We start from the raw sequence: 15,432 nt of genomic DNA, 5'->3' as shown, positions 1-15,432 counted from the left end.
AAACGAAAAAAGAGTGCCTGATTTAGGCTTCGATATTGGTACCTTTGAAAACAAAGGCAAGTTCTTTACCGCAAGGCCCCACAGGCTTTTAAATTTTATGGATAATGTATATTATATGATTGATATATCACCACCAAAGAATCGACGATGAATAGACGAATATATAAACGAATATAATATGTACCAAAGTCACCATTTAAACAATGCAAATATCAACAAACGGTGAACAAGCATACAATATGTTTAAAGACTGTGTAGGTTTGGGAGTCTGGGCCCGGATCATCGATTATTTTTCCACTTGTGATTAAAGAACGTAAATGTTTTGGGGTTTATTCGGAAACGAAAATGACTATGCACCGAATCGACTGATTTATATTTATTTCCAAGTTTATAATCGTCCTCCAATGTGCGTAATACGCATACAAGATATCTTGACGGGATCGTATTGTAGAGGATGTGTCAGTTTGGATGTTTCAGAATTATTTGTTCCTGCAACTGACATGCCCCTGGAGAAATAATTAATTTCATATTGAGAATACTGATCGATTCACTGAAAGCGTCAGATGCAATCATCTCTAATTAAGTTAATATTCTGTTCAAACTTTGTCATAGTAAAGTTGTGAAACTACATTTCTGTATACTAATATTCCCTCGCCACATTATCATACGCATTACAATACAATTCTTGATCAAGTGTAATCGTTCTGGGCAGCCATTATGTTTCAAAACGAATGCATGATCTGTTAAGGCAGCTGACCTGGAATAACGTACAAGGAACATAGGATAATTGGACTATAAGTAGAATGTGCATAAGATCGGCATCTGAGAAAGCGAGAGTATAAAAATCCTTGATTGAAATAAGTATTCTTCAAACCCTAATGTTTTCACATTAAACGTAAAAAAGACCCAACATTCGAGTAAATTAAAACATGAAATGTGTTTCTAATTTGCATATTAAAAACTCAAAATCCTTTGTTTAATACTAAAAATGTTGGCTTGATTAATTAAATGTGCCTGGATGTTCTGTGCTTTGCATTATACGTGCCATTGTAAATGTATAAAACATGCCATAAGAGATATACATGAAAGCATGCCTTTTATTATCTTATTGTGGTTTTATTGTGGCTTATTACCTTCATCATTAGAGTTATTTCTTACCTTTTATATTGCTATTGAATTCGGTTTCAGTGATCCGCAAATTAAGAATGAAATTTAGCATTATTTGTCATACATAATTGTCCAGCATAACAATGGACGGACCTTAGTCCACGGATAATAAATGCATGTTTGTCAAAAGAATAAGGTCTTATATTAGAGATGCAGTTAATTATTAGTAATCGTATAATTTAAATGTTAAAAATAACATGGACGTTTTGATATGGTATATATTTCCTTAGAGACACGATGTTATTGATGCGAAATAACGTCATCAATTTCAGGTGACATAACGTCAGTATAAAAGCCCTTTTGACATATGTTCAACAAATTTATTCATACTTTGTATCGTCTTTCAATTGATAAAACCGATCTGACGATTATTAAAAACTTTAAATAACTCTTAAAGCGGGTATATACGATTTTTATATGTGCTGAATTGTAAAATATTGATACAAATATGTTATAATAACACACAATATGCAAGAAAAATGATACATTTAAGACGAATTTCATAAAATACAGCAAATACAAATTAGCGCCCCGAGCCGGTTGTGACGAAGATAATTCGTAATTATTTTCCTACAATAACCGATGCATTCGTCTTTTTAGTAAGTGTTCGTGTGTCGTATGAATCGATATAGCTGCAGGAATTTCAAATGAACCGTTAAACTAAATTTAGATTCACATCGTACATGCATGATATACATGCTGGCGAATTCGGCTGTACAGCCTTTTTCGATTTCAGAATTAAATATCTGGCTTATTTAGCATTTTTCGACACAAGTTCTTCTTTACTTTTATTTTAGTTTATATTGAAATATATGTATAACAAGTTTTTTACACATTTTATATTTATTAACAAATATTTGACAAGATCGTATATACCCGCTTTAAACGGTGTTCGTAGTGTAATCCGTAACCTGACTGAGAAAAAAGTCGTACTTTACGATGAAATCAGTTATGTATGTTTTTTAAATAAAGTCATGTTGTATTTATGTGATTATAACCATATATTAAGCTGTATTTACCGTTACATTTTAACAACGCGGCACTGTTGCTTATGTCCCGTTAAATGCGCTTTCTATCATTTATGTCATTTATTGCGTTTCGAAACTGGAATGGCGATTAGATGTCTTTCTTTTCAAAACGCGGACCAAACTTAACACAAAAAGTAGGTCATTTAAATAACCATTCCAATGCATCGACCCCGGATTTAAATATGTTAGTTAATTGATGTGTTGTTTATTTTGCCCTGTTTCGTATATCTCAATTGGTCACTTGCTTTATATAAACTACTGGAGGAAATTTACATAATGTAATCCCATGATTCAGAGTTGTACTATTCCTATATTTGCGCATATTTTATTAAATAAAGTAAATAAAAATGTCGTCATTGTTTTATTCTTTTTTTCTAGTACTCTTAAAAAGATTTAACAATTCACATTCTTAACAACGTCACGTCCATACAAGTAGGCGAAAACAAAATGTCAGTGTCCGCTAATTATACACATTACCTAGAGCCGGACTCAGTCTTCTTATGTTTTAATTTCAACTAAGCATGATGAAGTCCGCTATTTACCGTTGAAGAATTTTCCCTTAAGCCTCTTTCCGGCACTTATCACTAACACAATTTTCGAACAAGATGCTTACGCATTAATAAGCAAAAAGTATCGGCAATGTAGTTCGCCTATTTTGCTTGTATAGCCACGGATGTGCTTTCTTTGAGAACGTGCGTAAACAGTGGAAATACGCATGTCACATTTTGTTCATTTACATCGAAAAAAAACACAGGAGGTGGACATTGTCGTAAAATGGAAACCTTAATCTTAATGTTTTATTTATTCATTATTTAAGTCTACAAACTAAGATTTGTCAGTTACTACCAATCAATGTGTGTTTCAACATCAATAAAATAATATGTAGATATTGGCTTTACTATTCAATATTATTATACAGGCGCATAATGGAAACCACCATTAATATCCATGAATATCCCCGACCAATGAGTTTATTTATCATTGATTATATCATTTTCCTTTAGCAGTATTTTACATTTTTTGCCAATTTAATATGGTATATATTTCCTTAGAGACGCGATGTTATTTACGCGAAATAATGTCATCAATTCAAGCTGACATAACGTCAGTATAAAAGCCCTTTTTAGCATATGTTCAACAAATGTGTTCATACTTTGTATCGTCTTTCAATTACTTGTGATAAAACCGATCTGACAATCGTTGAGAACCGAGAATCAGGCGCATAATGGAAACCACCATTATAAGTGATGAAACTTTTGTTATGGAACCAATTAATATACCCGACCAATGAGTTTATTTACCGCTAATTATATCATTTTCCTTTAGCAGTGTTTTACATGTTTGCCAATTGGTATACATCACAAATCCATAATGGGCACAAATTTGTCTTGGCAAAAGTTCACATAATTAATTTACCAATCACACGGATAAACATGTTCCTTTAAGCATTACAAATATTCATTTTCAAGTACAAAATATTAAATCACGAAGGCATGATGTCACTTTTGTTTTTGTATACATTTCAATACCATATTTCATAGTTCCCATCTCACGACCTACGTGTACAAAACATTAGATTCAGACGAGCATATTAATCAGGAGATTGTTGGGAAAACAATATTTTCTTTTTTATTTACGTTTACTATGACATAATTCCGAGATGTTAACAACTGAAAACAACAACTTTTTTTACAAAAGAGCTATTTGATATTTACGAATGTATAATAAATTTTAATATATTCCTAGTTCCATACTGCTTATTCGCTTACATTATTTAAACACTGAGATAACACTGACACGCATTTAGTGAATCGTTGTTCCATCTTCAGATCGTTACATTAACAAGGCGGGCAGTAACAAAATACGTCTGGAAACCTAATCTAGCTATTTCGATGCTTGCCCATGTTATATTGTTAGTTTTGAATCAGGAAATGCAGAGGTTTCTAAATGGACATCACTTAATGTCTATGTAGATTTAAGCATTCAGACGTAAATAGATTAGTAATGTCGCAACGATGCGTCATAAGACGTTAAGATGTGTTTCACCAAGTCTTTGAGGTGTTCAAATGCGTACTGTCAGAACAGAAAACAGTAGGCATGGTGTGTCGTGCAATAATTATTTATGGAAATACAATTCTATTTGTTTATTTGGTGTAACAAATATGTGACATTCACCATTAGCTGAATTGATATAATGCCGGTATGTCAATGAGGACGCACATTTACGTTTTTACTCAGTGGCATAACGGTATCATATTTATAAGTGGTATATTGTAAATACAAAGAATCTCAAAATTAAAAACCTGTTTGAACTGAGCTACACGTGTCGTTTTTCTCATTGTTTTTACTTGTATAAAGACTCATAGGATGATATGAATACTTGTTAATATAATGTAACGCTAAGACCTATTTAATGGTAAGTAAAACTATGGTCAAAACTTTAACACAGGCGCGGAACAAACACAAGAAAAACACAACTCTTGTCACTGCTTTGAAACAGTAAATTTGAAGCATTCAGGGTTTAAATCGCTTGTACGGTCCCAAACTTTACAGTTCCACATAGACATACAGCGGATTCAACTAATTTTCGACTTAATCGACCCTTAATAATCAATTAGCCTTTCGGGTGGCCATGACCGATGACGCATGTGTTTGTTATTGGACAAAAACTTTAATCCAGATACTAGAAGGTTGGAATAAATATGAATACATTGATGGTCGGGTTTGGAAATTTTGGTAATGTGTCGGATTTCTCAGCTTGTAACGGATGATCCATTTGTTCTTTCCATAATACAATCTAATTGCATCGCTGGAATTCATTTTATACATTAATATTGATTTATGTTTGCGTTTTATTTGAGTGAAAGATTCCTATCTCATAATAAAGATCTTTTAAGGAGACTAGTCGAGAGCAGCCAAATGTTATACACGCGACTTTAATTTCTTTCTAAATAAACTTTCGTATTGTGTACAGTTTCAAATAAAACGTCGAAATGCTAAATAATTCGTCTCATAGATTCAGAGAATGTTTTAAGTACTGTTTTATTAAGCACATCAATAGGTATTTAATATGAAATCGTTTCCATGTCTTTTTTAAAATATAAGATATGTGCGAATGCCGAGTAGAAAAAAAATCATTAAACACGTAATTCGACGCTTTTCCTGACTTTGAAATAAAGTAAGAAAAATTACTTTTTAAATAATTAAATTGAAAACGATGGTTTAATAATGCTGCTACTTATCAATTATTAGTCGCATATCCACCACATGACAATCGTGTTATTAAGTGCACGTATATTCAAAACAAACAATAGTGTGTTCCGATAAAAATTATTGTGCCGCAGGTCACATCATATTGGTCCGCACATGCTTAATTATGAGTCTATTTCTTCAGCATCGAAATGTATGGTTTTGTGTATTTGCTTAACACGCAGTTTGCTTTTGACACATTCAAATCATACGTTCAGCGCCGCATTTATTGTGGCTAATGAACTTAACAAACACTTTGTTAACATATCTCATTTAATTAAGAAAACAGTTTTCAAACCTAAAAATTGTGAATATTTAAAATGTTTCTTAGATTAAAAATTGGGAAATCGAGAGTTCCAATTAGAACATATATAGCCTGTGGAATTTCTAACACTAATTGATAAACTTAATCCTAATAAAAGTAGTGGCTTAGGCAGAAAAGGACCTTATATCCTAAAACTTTGCAAAGATTATATTGTAAAACCTCTAACGACATTAATAAATACTTCAATTTCAACTGGAATCTTTCCAGACTTACTTAAATTAGCAAGTGTCGCACCTCTCTATAAAGGAGGAGATAAACATGATCCTAATAATTGTAGACCTATCTCTTTATTACCTACAATTTCTAAAATAATTGAAAGACATGTAGCCATTCAATAACATAAATAATTAAAAGAAACCTGTATACTAAATGAACACCAATCGGGTTTTAGACAAAACCACTCATGCAAAACAGCTTTAATCAAACTCGTTGATTCATCGTTAAATTGTATGGACGATGGTTATTTGATAGGAACTGTTTTTGTGGACTTCAAAAAAGCATTTGACTTAGTAGACCACACCATTTTCTACACAAGTTGAAACTATATCATTTTTCGGATTCCAAACGACGTTCTGTGATGAATGTTTCAGAAGTGAGGAGAAATTGCAAATTATCAAGCCTATTTGTCATTTAACTTACTGTAAAGTAATCAACTGATATATATGAACTTACAGAGTTGTTATTTTACACCATATTTTACGATAGCAAGTCATATTTTTTCGACAGGATTTTTGAACGAGGTTAAGTGAATAATATGTGAACGAGCAAAGATATATTTTTTTAATTTTTACCGAGATCTGATAAAGACAACGCCATAAATTGATCAAAACGTGTTCCTATCTGCTAAAAGTTGTATAATGACGTTACGTAAATTGATATTAGCGATGTTATTGCACCAAAAAGTAATATATATAGGATCTGGCACGAGTTGTCATATCATAACATATTCTATTAAACAAGTTCTGGAATTGTGTTAGTAAGCGAGCCTTTGGCGAGCTTACTAACGAATTTCCTGGACGAGTTTAATAAAATATGGTACGATATGACTACGAGTGTCAGATCTTTTTATCACATGCTTTTAAATGACCAAATTAAATAAATATTTACAAAACATAATGATAAATCCCGAATGTTGTTTACATTTCGTGACGTCATTTGACGTTGCAACGTCATTTCAGCAAAATAACAAAATTCGATTGTTCAATAAACGAAAACTAAGCCAATGAAAACGCTTAAAAAGTATATTACACATGTTTAAGATAAAAATATACAGAGAATAATAGGTTGGTGACGTGGATGGAGAATGGTTATCTGGCAAGTCGGAGGAAGTTATTCGGTGAGCCGAAGGTTGGTGACGAAGATGGAGAATGGTTATCTGGCAAGTCGGAGGAAGTTATCGGGTGAGCCGAAGGCGAACCCGATAAGATCCTCCGACGAGCCAGATAACCATTCTCCATCCACGTCACCAACCTATTATTCTATTTATCCTGTCACATTTACAACATTCGTTAACATGTTTCTAAAATATATAGTTTTCCAGTATTTTGTGTTTAAATATTTAATATGGAAAAAACACGCCGCAGCAAAAACATTGTGACGTCACGTAATGCAAAACGCTAAGGCTAGCTTCCATTTTGTTAAACAACACAGAAATCGAGTCAATCGTTATTAATTCAATACACAAAGACGAAATTATGCTGTTAAAATAATAAATTTTTAAACAAACAGTATTTTGCACGTATGTTGTAATTTTTTTAATTGAAAACAAGTATATTTTATAAATAGAAAATAGTACAGGCTTGCGCATGCGCGGACAGCAACTGACGGATATTCGAGGTCACATGGTCATCTAGCCTAATATCTTTTGGGATATTAGGTTACCTGGTTATCGGGCTGATTTAAAGGCATGTGACAGGATAAATGTAATTATTATATTACATGGGAAACAGGGTATGGCATGTGATAATTTGATAAATGTTACTCAATATCATGATTTAAGTGTCAAACATGTGTAAGATAAATATAATGATAACTATCACGTCTGCTTATTATATGTGAGTCATGATTTATTGCATTATTATAAAGAAATCAGTTAATTTAATAAAACGCTTACTAGTCTTTAAATATATATAGGTGATTAAAATTTCGTAAAGTCGTACATAGCTCTGTTTTTACAATAAGAATTTGACGTCTGAGTTGAATATTGATGTTATATCAATCGCTTAATTTTATGCCAAATAACATTTTTTTATAATCAAATATTTTTTCAAGTTTTTGTCTTGAGTTCAGTGTCGAAAAGTGTATAACAAATATAAACGTATACAAATATGTGTTGTGGCTTGTAACTGGACTCAATAAAATATCAAAACCAATTGTCGTAGTTCAAGCATATCATATCAATTAAGCAAATGTGTATATCTAGTTGTAAAAATATATGCACTTCGCAAACATAAGATTTTCATTCTATTTGGCTTTAAATCGGTCGACAAGTGTTATGTGCCACACCTTTGAAGGATTGTATTATTTCTTACGTTTAACCTTTAATTAACATGACATATTTAGTAAGTTCAACTACAGTCGTACCAATTATCACTTAAGCTATACTTATTCGAAAACCTATTGAGTTCATATGACCTCGCTGACCAGCGTTCTCAGGCTGAAGGTATTTAAAATGGAAATTGTTTAACTGCTATATAAATTTTCTGTGCAAACGAATGTGTGAACCATGGACCAAATCATAAGCCTATTGTTTCAAAATCAATTGGTGTGGGTCTATGGCTAAACCGCTTATTTAGAAAATGGAAACATTTTCTTGACGTGTTTACTTGAAACCCGTATAATCATTTCTTCAAGAGCGTCATCAAAGACATTCGTGTTGTGGAGAAATTCACTGGAAATTACTTGTTTCATGATTCCTGCAATTCCCATTAGATTCTGATATGATATTTTAAACGCGTTCTAGATTTCCACATCCAATTTAGCAGTATTAGACCTTGTCGAGAATTGATTATTAAAAATGAGTTTTTTAAAGTGTTTAATATATTGAATTGTGTATGAGATATGAAGATTGATATGAAACGCAAGCAATAATAGTGAATACGTCAATTGCGTTTGAAGTGTAATAACATACAGTTGCGTCAAATGTATTGAATTTGTTCAATATTTTGCTTTTAAAAATAGTTTGAAAATCACTTTTCTGCAATATAATTTTGTATTTTGTTTTTCAGAAGAAACACAATAATAACCAGCTTATGACATTGAATCTTAAAAACAGCTGAAAAGTGTGCAACAATAGCATATGTGCAAAGCAACAATTGTCCTAAAAGAAAATATGCAGATGGCTTTGATCCGTGTTTATCGTGTCTATAAGCATTATATCGTCTTTCCATGGATTTCGTGTTCCTATAACTGTGACGCCAGATAGGTTTCTGCCTTGTAATGATGAACTGAATACTTTTCGGGCAGTATTCTGCTATATTATTTGCTTTATTGCGGACGTTCTTTCCAGCGTCTCATAAACAAAATGTCCCATGTCTCATGTATGTCTCATGTTCCACTCTAGTACCGTTGTGCACATCATTGTTTTAAGAGTGTAAAACTACAGGAGCGTAAGCAATGTGGCGGCAAATAGGTTTCTCTAAGATGACCCGAACTTCATAAAAATGTGAACCAACTTTAAGCAATTAAAATTTGTTTTTGTTTACGAGTAAGTGATGATAATTGTTCAATAAACGTTGTTTTTCATAATCAAACTTGAAATATTTTAGCCATTTATGCAACCTAAAATCACCTATTACGTTTCAGATGATTTGCAAAGCGCGTCGATACAATTACCAAAACAGAAACTAGTTTTCTCTATGGGTAGAGCTATTTTGTGTTATGCGAGTGTTTTAGAAAGGTCTAATCCTTATAATAATACATAATATACATTATTTCATGTAGAATTATTCAACATTACCTCGTTGCAGCTTATTTCAGACATAGTGTATTAATGTTACAACAAAACGGGTATGGTTTTGATGTTCAGTTTTAGTTGTTCGTGTAGTTCATTAAAAAAATAAGCGGCCGTTTAAAAAATATAAGTATGTGTTAATAGGTTTCAATCTTTTAATGATCAATAAGTCTTTTAAATTAATTTACTTTCCTGACCAAACTTTTACCTGCGCAGAAATATAATACTTGTATCATGCAGTTATTATATATAAAAAACAATTGTTGGCCTCGAACACTTGTTTTGTTGTACTAATCCCCGAAACACTAAACATTTGACATTTGACAGTAGATAGCAGAACTCAAGAGTCATTGGTCGCTAATAATTCTCGTGATCCAGAACAAGTTTCGATCTTCTTTTGTTTCAATTACCATTCCACTAAACCTGATGAAATCCAGGATTGCATGGCATTGTTATTGATCGCAAAAAGAATTTGTTCCAAAAGCTTCTCTCTCACTTCGTATTTGAGTACTATTTTCCATTACACAATACAGGTCATGATGGATGATCAAAAACGTTTGAATGGCCAATGATCGGCACCGTAAGTGGATGAGACTCTCTCTCACTTCGTATTTGAGCACTATTTTCCATTACACAATACATGTCATGATGAATTGTCAAATACGTTTGACTGGCCAATGATCGGCACCGTGTTTGAACGAGAGCGTTCGTGAATGTTTTGTGACATTTTAAATTCTCAAACGATGCATGACATCGCATTGTCCTTATGTACATTTGCAGTTACCAAAAATGATCTTGTTACAATTAACTCAATTTGAAGGCTTTCTACTTCGAGGCATTATTAAGAAAATTCCGAAAGCACAAAACAAAATATAACTTTTTCTAACGACTCTCGTTGTTCTTGTTCCTTCGGCAATTCTTAAATTTTATTCAAAACTCATCAAAAAGCATAAATACGTTATATCACAGCTTTCATTTAATTATATGTTACCAATTGCCGTTTTCTGCTAAGTAGATTCTTACTGTTTAGTTTATGTCGAGTATGAAATATCATTACTTTTCTTGAAAGTATATGCCGCATTCTAATCAATATAAATTAAAGACTTTTTTATTGAAAGGTGCTAATACGCGTGTTTGGAGTTAATTTCTCTATATTGTACTGTTGTTTTTCCATTAATTTATTGGTGTTTTCTAATAATTCAAAAGCATTTGTTGCTGACGGAAATTGAGTAAAGATACAAAACGATTTACTCTTGGTGCATTTAAAATCCATCGAATTTAGAAATTAACATCTGAATAACCTAGTAAGATTGATATATAAAACACCTCCATGCGATTTTCTGTATTTTTATCGTTAAGATGTCCTCTGTTGATTATTTATAATATAATATAATAATTTAAACACATTATTGAAAGGATGCTTAAAACAAGCATAAAGGTACGTGCATTCGTAGGGTGCCGTGGCATATTGGCATTTGATGACTTGCTATATATGCCAGAGGCTGTTCCGCCTACAATACGTGTTCTACTTTGATACACCTCAAGTTTCATATCCTTACTATACTAATCGTGCTTTTTTTAACTTCAAATATAATGACATCCATTACGTTACACATTGAAGGTCTAAAAAAATTCCACCAGTTAATTGATCGATGCTTCCTATTAACTTTGACTTCAACTCAACGGTCAATATGTTTCCACATAGAAAACCACATGTGTGCGTATTTAAAACATGCGTTATTATTATATTGCAGGTCGACAGATGGGAAATTAACACGTATGCCCAACATATGAACATGGCTTGTACCTTAAAATGCAACATATTCGTGTGAAGACATGGTAACAGTTCGACTTACCATCCTTTCGATATATGCAATCATAGGCAATAGGCCGCCTTCAGGACAGGTTTGTTATAGTTTCTATTTCAACGTAGTTAAGTCCTTTGATTTAAATAATTACTATGCCAAATAATGGCTGTTGCAGTTTCATGCTAAACAATACAGAATGTGTAAACGTGTATTTGCCATAAAATCAAAGAGGTAAAACTGTCATTCTTCGGTGTGTTATAGATTTGTTTGTTATAGATTAATAATCACATTTTTTTAAATTCAAAACAATTACACTTACATATTAATCAGCTCGATATCTGCTATTCATATATTTCGAATTTCGACATTTCGAATACCCGTGAGGGCAATTTCACGCCCGATGAACATAACTCGGATAGAGTTAATCCTGTTTATATTGAACAGCTCGACTGCCCATTGACAATAGAAGATATTACTAAGTCTATTAAGTCCATACACCGTTTTAAGTCCTGTGATTTTGATAACAATATAGCTGATTTTTTTATCGATGCAAATGAGATTATATCGCCATATTTGTGTAAAATATTTAATTACTTGTTCGATGTTGGATCTTATCCCACATCGTGGACAAAAGGTGTAATCGTCCCTATTCATAAAAAGGGCGACAAATCAAATCCAGCTAACTATAGAGGGATAACTCTTATTAATATTACTGCAAAGATTTTTTCCCTTGTATTACGAAATCGCATTAACAAATGGTGTGAGAATGAAAACGTTTTTGAAAGTTGCCAATTTGGTTTTAGAGATAACCATTCGACGACTGATGCAATCTTTCTTCTGCATGCAATTATTCAAAAAGTACTTAACTCAAAGGAAAAACTTTGGTGTGCGTTCATTGATTATCAACGTGCATTCGATACCGTTAACCATGATGCATTATGGGTTAAACTTGTTAAAGCCGGTATCAGTTGCAAAATGATTAATATGTTACAATGTATTTATAAAAATGTCCAGTCGTGTCTCAAGCTGCCTAACTTTTCAAAGGCAAATACTGCTAATACTTCTTACTCAGATTTCTTTGAAGTAACAATGGGCTTGAAACACTCTCGCCGATATTATTTATCTTATTTATCAATGACGTTTTTAAAACCATCAATTTGGATGATTTAACTGGAAAAGATGTAGAACTTCTCTCTATGTACATGATTTTGTTTGCTGACGACATTGTATTATTCACGACAAATCAGCTTAGTTTACAAGCCCAACTAGATGCTATATATTCGTATTCAGTAAAATGGGGCTTGAAAATAAATGTCAATAAAACAAAAATTTGTGTTTTCGAAAAACGTAAAACAGTTGTAAATTCTGAAATAAACTTAAGTATTAATGGAGAAAGCATCGAAACTGTCGACGATTTTACTTACTTGGGCATAAATTTTACCTATACAGGAAACATGAAAAACGCTGTTAAAATGTTACAGGACCAGGCTCTTAAAGCCTATTGTAGTTTATTATCTATTTTTGATAAAGTGCAATTAGACATTAAAACCAAGCTTTCATTATTTGACGCCATGGTCGTTCCAATTCTCCTGTATGGCTCCGAAATCTGGGGTGTCTATAACATAAAAGATGTTGATAAATTACATGTGCGATTTTTGAAAAACCTCCTCGGCGTCAAACAGCAGACTCCAAACTATGCTGTCCTTGGTGAATTTGGTCGTTTCCCCCTCTCTATTTTATGTAAAGAAAGGGCGATACGCTTTTGGTTAAAAATTATGAAAAATAGAAATTCCCCTATCTGTGTAACACTGGTAGCAGTGGCTGCTGGGCCAACAGAATCAATACCTTGATTGACCATTTAGATTTTAACAATATTCGTCATAATTTCAATTATGAAATTAACTACTTTCCAAGCTTGAAAAATAAACTTAGAGATATTTTTGTTCAAGAATGGAAGGGAACTATTCAATCAATGTCTAAATTACAGCAGTATTGCTTATTCAAATCTGAATTTGTCTGTGAAAAGTACCTATTAGAAATACAAAAATATGACCTGCTGAAACAATTTGCCCGTTTTAGACTATCGTCGCACCATCTAGAAATTGAAGTTGGCAGATTCCAAGGTATTGATCGCGATCAGAGACTTTGTCGATGCTGCAATATGAACGTTGTTGAATCTGAGTATCACTTCCTACTTTGTTGTGACAATTATAGACACTTAAGACTGAAATTTATTGGACATATCTTTTGGCCTACCTTAAATTTATTCCAAACTACTATGACATCGAAAAAAATAAATAAAATATTAGGAATTTGTAAATACCTAAAAGAAGCTATGTTATATAGAAATAATACCCTTACTGAACTATCTGTTCCTTAATCCAAAGTATATCAACGTTTCGTTACATAAATAAATTTTATGTATGCATGTATATTATGCTTGAATATGTATATATGTACATAGTTGTGTGTGATGATACTACTTAACCGTTCTTTTTGTCTTTGCCATAATTATGTTGTAAATGGCTAAAGGCATGTTTTTATTGCCGATTGCCAATAAACTTTGAAACTTGAAACTTTGAAACATATCAGGGATTTTCTTCAATAAATTGATCTTCGTCGACTTTTCATAACGTCAATCAACTAAAAATATACAAATTATGTGAAGGTATTGATGTAAATAACCAATTGATAAAAACAATAACATATTTCTGGATGGCAGTGATTTCTTTCAAAACAGTATCTACACTTAACTGTTTTTACTTTTATTTGATATGTTGAGTAATATAAACTACAAGTAACTCTTGGATTGATATTGCATTACCGTAACGCGGTCATGTTGCAATTCAATTGAACTAGTAAGTAAATTAATCGCAATTAAATTGATTTTATATATATATATATATATATATATATATATATATATATATATATATATATATATATATTCAGTTTAATTTACTCTTACGTTTAATTTTAATTACAATGATATGCATTAAATCTTTATTCACAATGGGTTTATGTGAATAATTCTGGCCTGTTTGTGATGTTTGGCGTGTCTTTGAAAAGAACGGACCAAAGCGATGACCGCAATTTAAATTAATATGTTATGGTAATGTTTTGGCCGTGTACTTTCCTGTCTTGAAAAGGCAATTGATCACTCAATGTATTAACGAACAGTAACGGAATTTTTCATTGCGATTGACGTATATTCACTAAATTCCTCTCTTTTACACAATGGGACAATAAAACCATACACCTACGATGATTGTTAATTTATAAAAAAACAATTCATTTGTATTACACTTCGGGATGTAGTAAAATGTTTATCAAGGGAAACAAGTACTTGCATAAATAATATTCGAGCATGTTACGAGTGCTCTACCTTTGTATACCTTGCGTGTGACTTATCCGAAACGATGTGGATGATTTAAAATGGTTCTCTTGCAACGATGAACATTTAATTTTGATTCAGTTCAGCCGCTTCAGAAAAACATAATTTAGCATAAAAAACAACTTTATACAGTTTGAGGTATTAATCCTTTCTTAATTATTAGCTTATGAGTTTGCTCACTTATTTCTCTTTTTCTGAAGTTTTCTGCACTTTCATCGTATTTTATTAAATCATCAACTGTGTGTTTTCTGCTTGTACTTCCTTATAGTAATCGTATTTAGGCTTTGTTCGTTTATCTTCTTTTTCAGTTTCGTTTTTTTTTTCACTTTCTTGTGTACATTTTGTGTCAACAAAATGATTTTTATTATTCAAGTGTATACAATTGCGGATTAATTGTCAACCGTCTGTGTCGAGTCGGGAATCACTGTGTAAAACTACATATTTCATGCTTCTTTCGCATGTTAATTAATAAGTTTCCGAATTGTCAAGGTCCATGCAAACATTATGGT

This window comes from Dreissena polymorpha, chromosome 3, assembly GCF_020536995.1.
Source record: "Dreissena polymorpha isolate Duluth1 chromosome 3, UMN_Dpol_1.0, whole genome shotgun sequence".
NCBI lineage: Eukaryota > Metazoa > Mollusca > Bivalvia > Myida > Dreissenidae > Dreissena > Dreissena polymorpha.
This window is presented reverse-complemented; position numbering follows the sequence as displayed.